The sequence below is a fragment of the Sus scrofa genome, chromosome 1 (genome assembly GCF_054392235.1).
Source record: "Sus scrofa isolate SSC_HxYL_T2T_F1_AM1 chromosome 1, Sscrofa_HxYL_maternal_Yorkshire_Landrace_v2.0, whole genome shotgun sequence".
NCBI lineage: Eukaryota > Metazoa > Chordata > Mammalia > Artiodactyla > Suidae > Sus > Sus scrofa.
The window spans coordinates 172,077,767-172,089,767 of NC_139383.1; positions in this window are offsets into that span (position 1 = coordinate 172,077,767).

Consider the following 12,001-nt stretch of genomic DNA (forward strand, 5'->3'; position numbering starts at 1 on the left):
TTGAAATATATAAAAATAAACCTTTAAAATTTAAGAGAAAGGAATATTTTAATCAGTATTATAAATTCGAGTGATCTACGTTATAATGAGTGATGTACAAGAGTGGTTTTTCCTCATCCCTTACCAACAATATGTGTTACCAAGTTTTATATTATGGCTAATCTGATAAGAAAAAACAAAACAAAAAGTATTTTTTATTTTGCATTTATTTTATTAAGGGTGAGACTGAGTAATGTCTCATCTGATTTCCTTCTTGGCAAATTGTCTACTTACAGTTTGCCCATTTTTCTATGAGTTATTGGTCTTTAAAAACTTATTTGTAGGAGCTCTTTATATTAGGTTAATTAGCCCTTTAGCTGAGATATGAGTTGCAAATACTTTTTTTCCAGTGTGTCCTTTGTCTTTCAGTTTTGCTTAGGGTGATTTTTGCCATGTAAAATGTTCTCATTGTTTGGGTTTTTGAGTCATACTTGAAAAAGCATTCTCTTTTCTGAGATTATGAAAGAAAATTATGGTATGGTTTCTTATAGTACTTTTATGGTTCATCTTAAATTTAAATATATGATCAATCTGGAATTTGTGGGATAATGTTCTCAACTTCATTTTTTTCAGTTGTTGAATCACCCAATATTATTCATTCAATAATATATCTTTCCCCAGTGATTTAAAATACCACTTTTACTAAATACTAACTTCCTTTGTGCTTTTGGGTAGCAGTATATTTTTGTTATCCATCCATGTTGATATACACATTTGGGAAGATTTTATTTTAATTTCATCTCATCTCATTTCATTTACTTATGCACCATGTGGAAACTCTGGGAAGATTTTAAAAGATATGTGCACAACAGGTTCCTGGGTTAAGGATCTGGCGTTGTTACTGCAGTGGCTAGGTGGATGCTGTGGAGGGAGCTCAATCCCTGGTCCAAGAACTCACACACACACACACACACACACACACACACACACACACACACACACAGATGTTTTGTTTCATCTCTCCAGGATATAGTGGATATGACCCTGCTTTCTCCTCCTGCTCCTGCTGACTGCTCTGGGTTGTTTTTTTTTTAAAAGAACTTCCCTTGACATGTGCACTGTTTCACTTTCTCTCCTTCTGTTCCCTGCTGAACCCTATCAGTCAAGCTTTTGTGGCCAACAGGCCACCAGGAATGTCCTAGTCAAGGTTACCAATGATGGGGGTTCTGATTTGCCCAGGATTGTCCTGGTGTTTACTTGTCGACCTGGCCTAATTATGAATTGTGTCCCCCTTTCACTCTCAAAAACATCCTGGTTTGAGTGATAAATTATCACCTTCCCATCAATGACAACTGGTACAATTAATTAATTACCCTGATTCACCCATGATTAACGTTTCCACAATGCCTGTATTATTTGTGCTTTCTCTAAATTTCCTAAGAGCAGAAATAGTCTCTTATGTAGCCATAGCACAGTGATTAATTTCATACATTTCCTTTGAAGCAAGACTTTTATCTAATCTCCTGTCCGTATTACAGTTTCGCCTGGTGACTTAATAATTTCCCGTATAGCATCTCTGTGCCTTACCCCCACCCCTGTAACCCCTGCTGCTGTGCCAAGTATGGGATCCAATCTAGAGCCAGGCATTGGATATACTTGTCATGTCTCTTTGGCTTCCTTTAACCTAGAACATTTGTCTTTTACAGCATTGACATTCTTTGGAATGACAGTTCCTTTATCTTTTTATTCCAGAACCTTCCATATTTTCTGTGAATCACAGTCACTCTCGTAATCACACAACTCCACTGCCTCAGTGAGCGTGAAGAGAAACTGTTGGTCACGTCCCCTCTTTAATCTTCCATAGAACTGGGTCCCAGGCTTCCTGCATGAATCCTGGCAGTGGGGTGAGGGGTGAGTGAGGGAAGGCTGGGTTCTCCTGACACACTGGCTTTGGGGACCTACTCTTTCCCTATCACACTCCATTGCTCTGTTCTAGAAAGCCTTTGATTTGGCGATTGGCTGACCCCAGGTCTTGGTCAGAGAGATGGATGCATGGGGTTCTGGGGGGTAGAAGGGAGGCTCCTAAAAGTCATGGGGCCAGAAAAGGAATCACAGCACCCAACTGTCTGCCTCACTTCCTTCCTCCCTGCTGCCCTTCTCCCGCCACCCAAGCCACTCCAATGACAGCTGGCAATCTTTCTCTATATCACCTAAAGTCATTCCAGTTGTCTCCAGGGACAGAGTTGCGACCTGTTGGGAAACTTGGGAAACTTAGGAGCTGTCCTCTCTTCAAGGACACTCCATAAACTGCTATTTTCCTGAGTCAGACTGAGAGGAATCTTGAACCAAATGGTATGATGCTGTTTCCTCAACTGAATAAGAACTCCTTTGTTCTCACACCAGGGCCACCAAATATCTGTGCCTCACTGAGATTAGAGAAAGATCTCCTCCAGCCAAGCCTCCCAGGGAGCCCAGGGGAGTCTGCTATATGTAGCCTTTGACCACAAGTCCATGGTTCTGTACCTGGCTTGCTAGAAGAAACCTTGGCCGGGCTCTCCCATTGTGGACTGGTCCTGATAGGGCTCCTGCTCAGCTGTGCTTGTTTGGAGCAAGGCTTATATCTGATTGTCCCAAAGGAACCCCCACCTCAACTCCTGGGCTACCTCCATGCCTATACTTGCCTCTCACTGATTCTGACTTGACCCTGACCTCCTAGATGGGCATTTGCTGATTTCCCACTCAACCAAGCCCACAGGGATCTTGGGACCTCCAGTCAACCCGCCCACTTCTTTTCTAAATATTAATTTACAAGAAGTGGACACAACTAAAACCACTCCAGCCTGGCAGAGAGAGGCCCCCGCCCTGCCCTGGCAAGTCCCTGCTCCCTGGAGCCCTGACTCAGCGGAACGTAACCATGGGAGATTTGGGAAGGACTGAAAGAAGATGCCAGGGCTCCTGGGAACATCCTTCCTTCCTCCAGATCCCGAGGCTCTGCTGTGATTAGGAAACCTTTGTCTTATGCAGAGGCACATGCTTTGGCCTTGCCGTTGTTCTGCAGAACACGAGGCCCAGGGCTAAGTAGGCACCAGGCTTACAGGCCCACAGGCTCTCTCCATCATGAACAAAAGATTTGCTTCTCCCCAAATGAAAAAATGAGATTTCTCTTTTGAGAGTTTGAAAAAAATCAAAGGAAAAGTGAGGTCAGTGTGTCAAAGAGGGTGTGGGCAACAAACTGAACAAAGACATTCACTTTCCAAAGACATGTTTAAACATTTTATCTAAAAACTCTTGGGAGTTCCCATTGTGGCACAGTGGAAACAAATCTGACTAGTATCTGTGAGGATGTGGGTTCCATCCCTGGCCTCACTTAGTGAGTTAAGGACCTGGCATTACTGTGAGCTGTGGTGTAGGTCGTAGATGTGGCTTGGATCCCACAGTGCTGTGACTGTGGCGTAGGCTGGCAGCTGTAGCTCTGATTGGACCCCTAGCCTGGGAACTTTCATGTATCAAGGGTGTGGCCCTAAAATAAATAAATAAATAAATAAAGGCAAAAAAATAAAAAAATAAAAACTCTTCCCAAAGTTTATAAATAGCGCCTAGCTATCAGTTCCAGCATCAACCTTGGAGAAGTACTTCCAGCTCTATGACTGAGTGTGCGTGCCTGTGGCCAAATGGGCTTGGAGTGGAAAATTTTTTTTTTCTTTTTTGTCATCTGGCTTATTGTTGTTCCCTTCTGAGGCTGCAGTATTCATTTGGACCATGGGATTACTCCATCAATCAAATATTTATTGAGTAACCAGACAACCATTGGAAAAATTAGCCTTGGACCACATTGTATTTCCTACTATCTGCCTTAAAGTCTTAAGGTAATTAAGATCACTAATGCTCGTCTTTTGTTTTGGAGCTTAGAAAAAAAATCCGCTTGGTTAGAAAAGAAGGAGTACATATTTGCAGAAGCAAATGCATTCCTATGACATTTGGCAGATAAAATATTCACACATTCAGTTGTTCCATTCCTATATCTATTTATGCATGTTTATCTCCTAAGCTGTTTTCTCTGTAATATGTTGACTCTGCCAATGACATCCATTTAAAAGTGGGAATTAAATTTTGGTCTCCTTAATTTACTATAGGAACAGGTCCCTGAAGACTAAGTCCAACATAAATGATGTGTGTGTTGGGGGAAGAGCGTATACACACATATTCTAAATGGGTAGGGAGAGTCACCAGAGCTATTTACCAATATTTCTGCTTTTCCTCTTTCTGAAGACATGGAAATATTTCACTTCTCTGCCCACTTGAAGTTGGGGTCTGCCATCTTGGGAGCCAGTGATATGTAATCAGAAATGAAAGGTACCACTTTGGGGTGGATGCACAACTTTCCACATTCCCTTTCATCTTCTATGGCAACTGGTAACATTCCACTTGGTAGAGATTCTATGGGCAAAGGTTCAGGGGTGGGGATAATATAAAGAAGTATTCCCCATTGACCTGAGATGGGCATGTAATACGAGAGGAAAATAATAACTTATTCTAGGCCACTGAAATATCAAGGTTGTTTTTTCCTATAGCACAACATTGCATACGTTGAATATAATTGGTAGATATAAGTGGGCTGCTGTAGCAAATGTCTTAAGGGCCAGGTGGTAGATGGCAAGGACAACGTGTCTGCAGTAAACTGGGATGTAGATGATGAGCTTTTGCCTCTAAGGGAAAGGATGGGGGGAAAATTATTGTTAGTAGCATGAGAAAGAAACTGATCTTGGCCAGAACCCAGATTGGGACTTGAACCCACATGCCAGGACTCAACCCAGCCTAAACCCAGATTGGTACTTGAACCCATGATTTTTATATGAGAATCACTCACCCAGTGTCTAGACTTACTGAGGTTCAAGTTCTTTGTGCTTCAGAGCAGAAGGAATTCAGTGAGAGACAAAGTGATAGGCATGAAAGAGATTTATTAAGAAGAGACACTTGTGAGAGATGCAAGCAAGCAGGCAAGGAGGCTCTGCGTAGGGAAGGAGTAAAACACCTGACTAACTGTCCCTTCTCTGTTGGGAAGGCTGTAAGCCAGTGTTGCTCTGGTTAACATTTGTTTAATTCATCTCAAAGGTTCTGATGGCTTTTTGAGTAATTATTAACTTACCGTGGTCTTCCAAAATTCCCTAGGTTTCCTTCTCTTTCTTTCTTTCTTTCTTTTTTTTTTTTTTTGTCTTTTTTTTGTTGTTGTTGTTGTTGTTGTTGCTATTTCTTGGGCCGCTCCCGTGGCATATGGAGGTTCCCAGGCTAGGGGTTGAATCGGAGCTGTAGCCACCGGCCTACGCCAGAGCCACAGCAACGCAGGATCCGAGCCGCGTCTGCAGCCTACACCACAGCTCACGGCAACGCCGGATCGTTAACCCACTGAGCAAGGGCAGGGACCGAACCCGCAACCTCATGGTTCCTAGTCGGATTCGTTAACCACTGCGCCACGACGGGAACTCCTCCTTCTCTTTCTGCGGTTCCCTCCTGGGGCTTCCACAACTACCTGTGTAACTATCCTACTCATCCCTATCAAGATGAGTGTATTTGGCATGTGGAAAGGAAAGTGAACTGAATATTCAGTAGCAGAAAGGGCAAACTCAGGGTTCCTGCTGTGGTGCAACGGGTTAAGAATATGGATGCAGCGGCTCAGGTTACCGTGGAGGTGCAGGTTCAATCCTTGGCCTAGGAACTTTCATATGCTGCGGGTCTAGCCGTAAAAAGGAAAAAAAAAAGGGGGGGGGGAAGCTTTTTTTTTTTTTTTTTTTAAGTGGTCATTAGGGCTGTTCACAGCAATTCCCATTTTTCTCTTTCTAGGCATTAAAAGCTTAAGCATCTTGCCCCCTTGATGTTTAGCAGGCCATGTGATTTCGCCTTGGCCAATGAAACAGGCATGAACATGACATGTACCACTTCCAGACAAAAGACTTCTATGCAGTAGAGTTGACCCTAGAACAACAGAAGTTTGAACTGTGAGATCCACTTAAAGGAGGAATTTTTTTTTTTTCAATAAATACATACGGTACTACACCGTCTGCCATTGGTTGAATCTGCAGATTGGGAACCACAGTTATGGAGGACCAACTATGGGACTTGAACATCTGCAGATTTTGCTATATTCGGGGCTACTGGATACCAAGGGACGACTCCTCTGTATTTGCCATTTTCCTTCCCCCTGTCATGGATGGCAACCTATGATATTCTAGAAAGTGGAAGCTCTGGCAGCCTAGGTCCCCAAGTCCTGCTCAGCCAAGATGGACACGTAGCATCAATGAGAGATAACTTTTTTATCTAAGCTTCTGTGATGTTGGGTTTGTTTGTTTGTTTGTTTTTCTGCAGTACAACCTAGCTAAGGCTGACTAATATAGGTGGATGTATTTAAACTAAATAATGAAATCTGAAAAGGTTTTCCTCATAGATAAAAGGCAGTGTGCCTTAACAGATAAACTTTCTTTCACTGAGCAGTTCTGCTAGTTGCTTCTCATAAATTTCTGTTGAAATTTCAGTGAAGCAAATGAGCTAGTGTTTTACTTTTTTAATTTTTTAAGTTAAAATTTTAACATTTTAATGCAATTTTTAAAGGTTAATTTCCTTTTATAGTTATTACAAAGTATTGGCTATATTTCCTATGTTGTACAGTACATCCTTGAGCCTATCTTATACCCAGTAATCAACTCCTTTGGGGATTCTATAAATGTGCCATGCTCTCACTGTCTGGTAACATCTTTTTCTTATCTTTTTGACATTTGTATTATAGCAAGTTCAACAATATATTCATTTTTATTTAAAATTCACCTGTCTTAAAACAGTACACTATGTCTGTCTGTCTATCTATCTATTGTTTATGGCCGCACCCACAGCATAGGGAAGTTCCCAAGCCAGGGACTGAATCCGAGCCACAGGTGCAGCAATGCCAGATCCTTTAACCCACTGTGCCAGGCCAGGAATATAACCCTCGCTCTGAAGTGAACTGAGCTGCTGCAGTTGATTCTTAGCCCACTTTGCCACAGCAGGAACTCCAGCACACAATATTTTCAAACATATGAAAGAAGACCCCAAAATGCATTTATTTTTACATATTTTTAAGTAGAGAAGAGCTGTCCTGAAGCATTCAATGTGAACTAAATTACTGCTGTTGAACATTAAGTCAGCTCTGGCATTGGGTTATGAAGTTATCATTGCTTGATAACAGTGGATATATAAATGTATTTAGGGAAAAATTCTTTTTTACACTCTTTAAGGATGGGTAACATGGTATATATGGTGTCTATGGTGTGTATGATTTTTGCAAAAGATAGGAAAACATTCTTCAAATTAATGCTTATTCCTCTTCTCCAGATCCAAAGACATACCATTAATTAATCTTAGTTCTATGAAAGTTAATCTGTGAGAAGATAAGAGTTGAGGAATGTCACTTTCTAATTATCTAATTTGCTTTAGGGATAGGGCTTATGAAATTTAGAGAAACAGAGAATTAACAGATTTCCTTCAAGTCCCAGAAGTGTAAGGCAGACTTTTGGCAAGTGCTGAACTGCAGTTAATTCATGATGGGATTCTTTAACAAATGCCTGAAACGTGGGCATCTTCAGTGCCTTCTCTTTTGTTAATATTGCCTCTTCAACTTGGAATGTTCTCTTTTTCTCCAGCCATCAAAATCCCTCGTCTTCCAGATCAAACTAAAATGCTAATCCTTTGTGGAGCATTTGATAGAGGCAATAACGATAATAGGATAAAGTTTTAATAGAAGTAAGACAGTAATATTTAGGTTCCCACGTGCCAGACACTGGGTTAATGCTTTGGGTGATCATTTCTCTTCTCACTATATGCTTATGTCTTAGAACTATTTTTATCCGTATTAGTCATTCATTGGCTCAGAATTCCATAATTATAGAAATGCTCCATCTTGCTTTTGCAGCAGATATACCTGGGTTTGATTCCTAGCTCGAAAACTCTCTAGACCAACTTGTGATCTTGAACAAATTATTTATCTTTTTTAAACCTACATGTACAAGGCTTAAAAGAACTAAAAAGCCATGAGCATAGCTGTGGTCCTGGAATCATCCTTCATCAACAACTTGGGACACCCTGTGCCTCCTTTTTGTGTTCAGTCCCGTGTCATCTTGGTTCTTGGCTTACTCTTTTATTTTGGTGGAACACATCCTCCAGATGCTTTTGAAGAAAGTAAACATGAGCTAGAAGGCTATGTTTGTGAGACCTTGCATGTCTGAAGTTTTATTTACTTGACTGTTTCTTTAAGGTGCCTGGAGCCTCTTCCTGACCTCTTCCAAGTTTACCTCTGTTAATCAGCTTGTTTCCGGATTTTCCTCTCTGCCAGTTAGGTTCTGATGTTCTTTGGTTTGCCAAGTCAGCTCCTATTTTCTCACGTGCTTTTCTACCTTCTGAGGTGTCTTCTCTTCCTCGTCTCTTTGTCCTTGTGGGATTATGCTTCTTTTTCCATTCTTTTATTGTAATGGGAGTTGTTCTGTGGGAGTTTTGCTGGAACACAGATACCCTACCCACAATTATTCAATCCACTACATTTGTCTTTTTTTTTTTTTTTCCCCCCTAGGGCCACACTCGCAGCATATGGAGGTTCCCAGGCTAGGGGTAGAATCAGAGCTGCAGCTGCCGGCCTACACCACAGCCACAGCAATGCAGAATCCTAGCTGTGTCTGCAACCTACACCACAGCTCATGGCAACACCATGTCCTTAACCCACTGAGCAAGGCCAGGGATTGAACCTGCATCTTCATAGATACTTGTTAGATTTGTTTCTGTTGAGCCACAATGGGAACTCCTCAATCCACTATTTAATCAGAAGTGGGAACTGTTGTAATTTCAGCATGAAAATTTAGAAGGACAACTAGAATTCTCATGCATATAAGTCACACCTCTCTTACTTAAAGACTGGAATATAGAAAGAGGAGTTGGGTAGGGCAGTTAATGATTTCCTTTGGGGAAATTGAAGTTCCTCAAGGACATTCAAGTGGTGATTTATCAGAGACCTTTGGATAGAAGAGCCTGGTGCTGAGGAGATAATTTTGAGTTAGATAAGGGTATATGCAAGCTATCTATCAGTAAGGAGTAAATAGTGGGGAAGAGTGTGTGAGGAGAGCCAATGACGGAGGATAGAATAACAGTAAAAGATCAGAAAAAAGAAAGCTTTTTGTAAAGACAAGATTATTACCCAGGATTTTGTTTTGTTTTTTTACAATTTCTGGGGTCAAAAAAATATTTTAAAGCAGTGCTTCAAATGCCCCTTTTTATTTTTCTTTCTTTTTTTTTTTTGTCTTTTTGCCATTTCTTGGGCCGCTCCCGCAGCATATGGAGGTTCCCAGGCTAGGGGTCTAATCGGAGCTGTAGCTGCCAGCCTACACCAGAGCCACAGCAACGCCGGATCCGAGCCTCATCTGCGAGCTACACTACAGCTCAGATCCTTAACCCACTGAGCAAGGGCAGGGATCAAACCTGCAACCTCATGGTTCCTAGTCGGATACATTAACCACTGTGCCACGACAGGAACTCCTCTTTATTTTTCAAACAGACTTTATTTGGGGGAACAATTCTGGGTTCACAGCAAAACGAGCAAAAAAACCCAGAGAGTTTTTCCCATAATCTTGCCTCATACACACAATCTCCTCACTATCAACATCCTCCACCAGAGCCCAACATTTCTTATAATGGAGGAGCTACACCAACACATCATTACCATTCATTTTCAACCAAAGTCCATTGTTCATTTTATTTACTGTTCACTCTTGGTGTTGTACATTCCGTGGGTTTTGACAAGTATATAAGGACACGTATCCATCATTGTAGTATCATGCAGAATTGTTTCACTGCCCCAAAATTCCTCTGTGTTCAGCATTTTTAGGAAGTTATGCACCTTACGCTGGTTTCCAGTACTGCTTTCTGAGTCTTAGCCTACTTGAAAGCAGAACAATGAGATAATGGGGATAAAAAAGCGAAAATAGATGGAGGGTTTCTCCAAAAACCGTGGATTACCTTAAAAGGTCTAAGTGATTTGTAGCACTTCACTAAAAACTGCCTTTCTCCTTAAACACCCACAGACTGCAGACAGGCTAGAACCAGCCACCGCACCAGAGTAATTGGTTGTCCTAGCTAATGAGCCAGTAAATGCTGACAGGAAGCCAAATAATTTTTTTTTTTTTTTTTGGTCTTTTTAGGGCCGCACCTGCGGCATATGGAGGTTCCCAGGCTAGGGGTCCAATCGGAGCTGTAGCCACCGGCCTACACCAGAGCCACAGCAATGCCAGATCCGAACCTCATCTGCGAGCTACACTACAGCTCAGGGTGATGCCAGATCCTTAACCCACTGAGCAAGGCCAGGGATGGAACCCGCAACCTCATGATTCCTGGTCAGATTCGTTAACCACTGAGCCACGATGGGAACTCCTGAGGAAGGCAAACACTTTTGACCACATTAGCAGAGCAGTTACTAGGTGAAGTCACACATACCCTTACCACATTCAAAGTGAGTATATATGTAACATCCTTTGAGAGAGTGGAAAAAAAAGCTAATCACTTAAAGTGGGAGGATTTGCCTCTGTCACAGTAATTCTGTGAATCCTTGATGGAGGCTGGGCCACTTTAAAGGGAACTAGAGGAAGACACCTCTCAACTGAGGATGCGAGTTTCTCTGGCGGGGCTGAAATAATTCTCAAGAAAGAGCTCTGAGTTTGCACAGGTGTGTGGGCAGGTATTTGGTTAAGAGTTCAGTCTTCTGCGCCATGAAACAAGACACAGACAAGTTTGATCTGAAAACATTTAAGGACAAGTGTTATGCATCATTCAGCAAGATGATGAAAAGATCACTGTGGGGCCCTGCAGACTGATTTTGAGTGAAATTACACCCCCGCCCGTATATCCTATGGTTCTGCTAGGACAATAGCTTTCCACTTAGGCTGCTCATTATACTCACTGGGGAATGTCTAGAACCAGTGACTTCCCTGGTGTCGTGGGTAGAGTGCTGATTAAATGGACTAAGTGGGGCCTGGGCATCTGTCTTCTGGTGATTCTACAAGCAGCCAGCGTTGAGATCTAGTATACGGGTTAGCTTTGCCTGTAGCTGAAGCAGCAGGTCCACTCAGATGTCCACCTCCACTCACCAAATTGACCCAGTAAGTAACAAGGGCGCAATGACATGATTTGTGTTGAATGAGTGTTAAGTAATGCATGTCCTTGAATTCCAGATAAGGAACCAAAGCTGAGGGAAACAAGGGCCCCTACTCAAGGTCATAAAGCCAGACCCATACTAGCTCTAGAATCAAGTTCTCCACTAGACACCAGACTTGGTTCTCTGCTTCCTCATCACATTGGCTTCTAGTCCACATTCCTTAAATCCGCTCACCTGGTGTGCTTCGAAGTCCATTAGCACTGAGAGGGGTCTCTGCCTGGTTTCTTGAGTGACTTAGGGGCTTGTTTCATGCAGAGGTGGCTGGGGGTGGGCAGAGACAGAGGGAGGGATCAGAATGGACAGGACTAGATGCCCTGCTCCTATTTCCATCAGAGCAATTCACAGTATATTTTGGTCTTCCATAGAAAAAATTTTTGAAGGAAAGCATCCAATGCCAAGAAACAGAAAATAATATAAAAGTAATGACCAAGTCCAGTTAATCTTCTAGTGTTATAAAAGAGAAAACAAGGCCCCAAAGTGGAGACATTTGCAAGGCCCAAGCAGCTGATGGCCCAGTCAAAAGTAGCTTCTCTCTCTGTATCCATATTTTCATAGTCATACTGCAGACCATGCAGTGATCAAAACTTCCAGAATGATGCTAAGTAACAATGATATCAAGCATTCTTGTATTATTCCTAATTTTACCAAAACCATAAAGTTGGAGTATGAAGCCTCATTGCTGTCTAAATGGATCTTTTTGGTGATGTGAAGAAAAAAATTTATTACAAGAAGGTTAATTAGAATTAATGATAGGCACTGTAAAGATCATATGATTTGTCTCATTTTAGCTATAGGTATGAAATT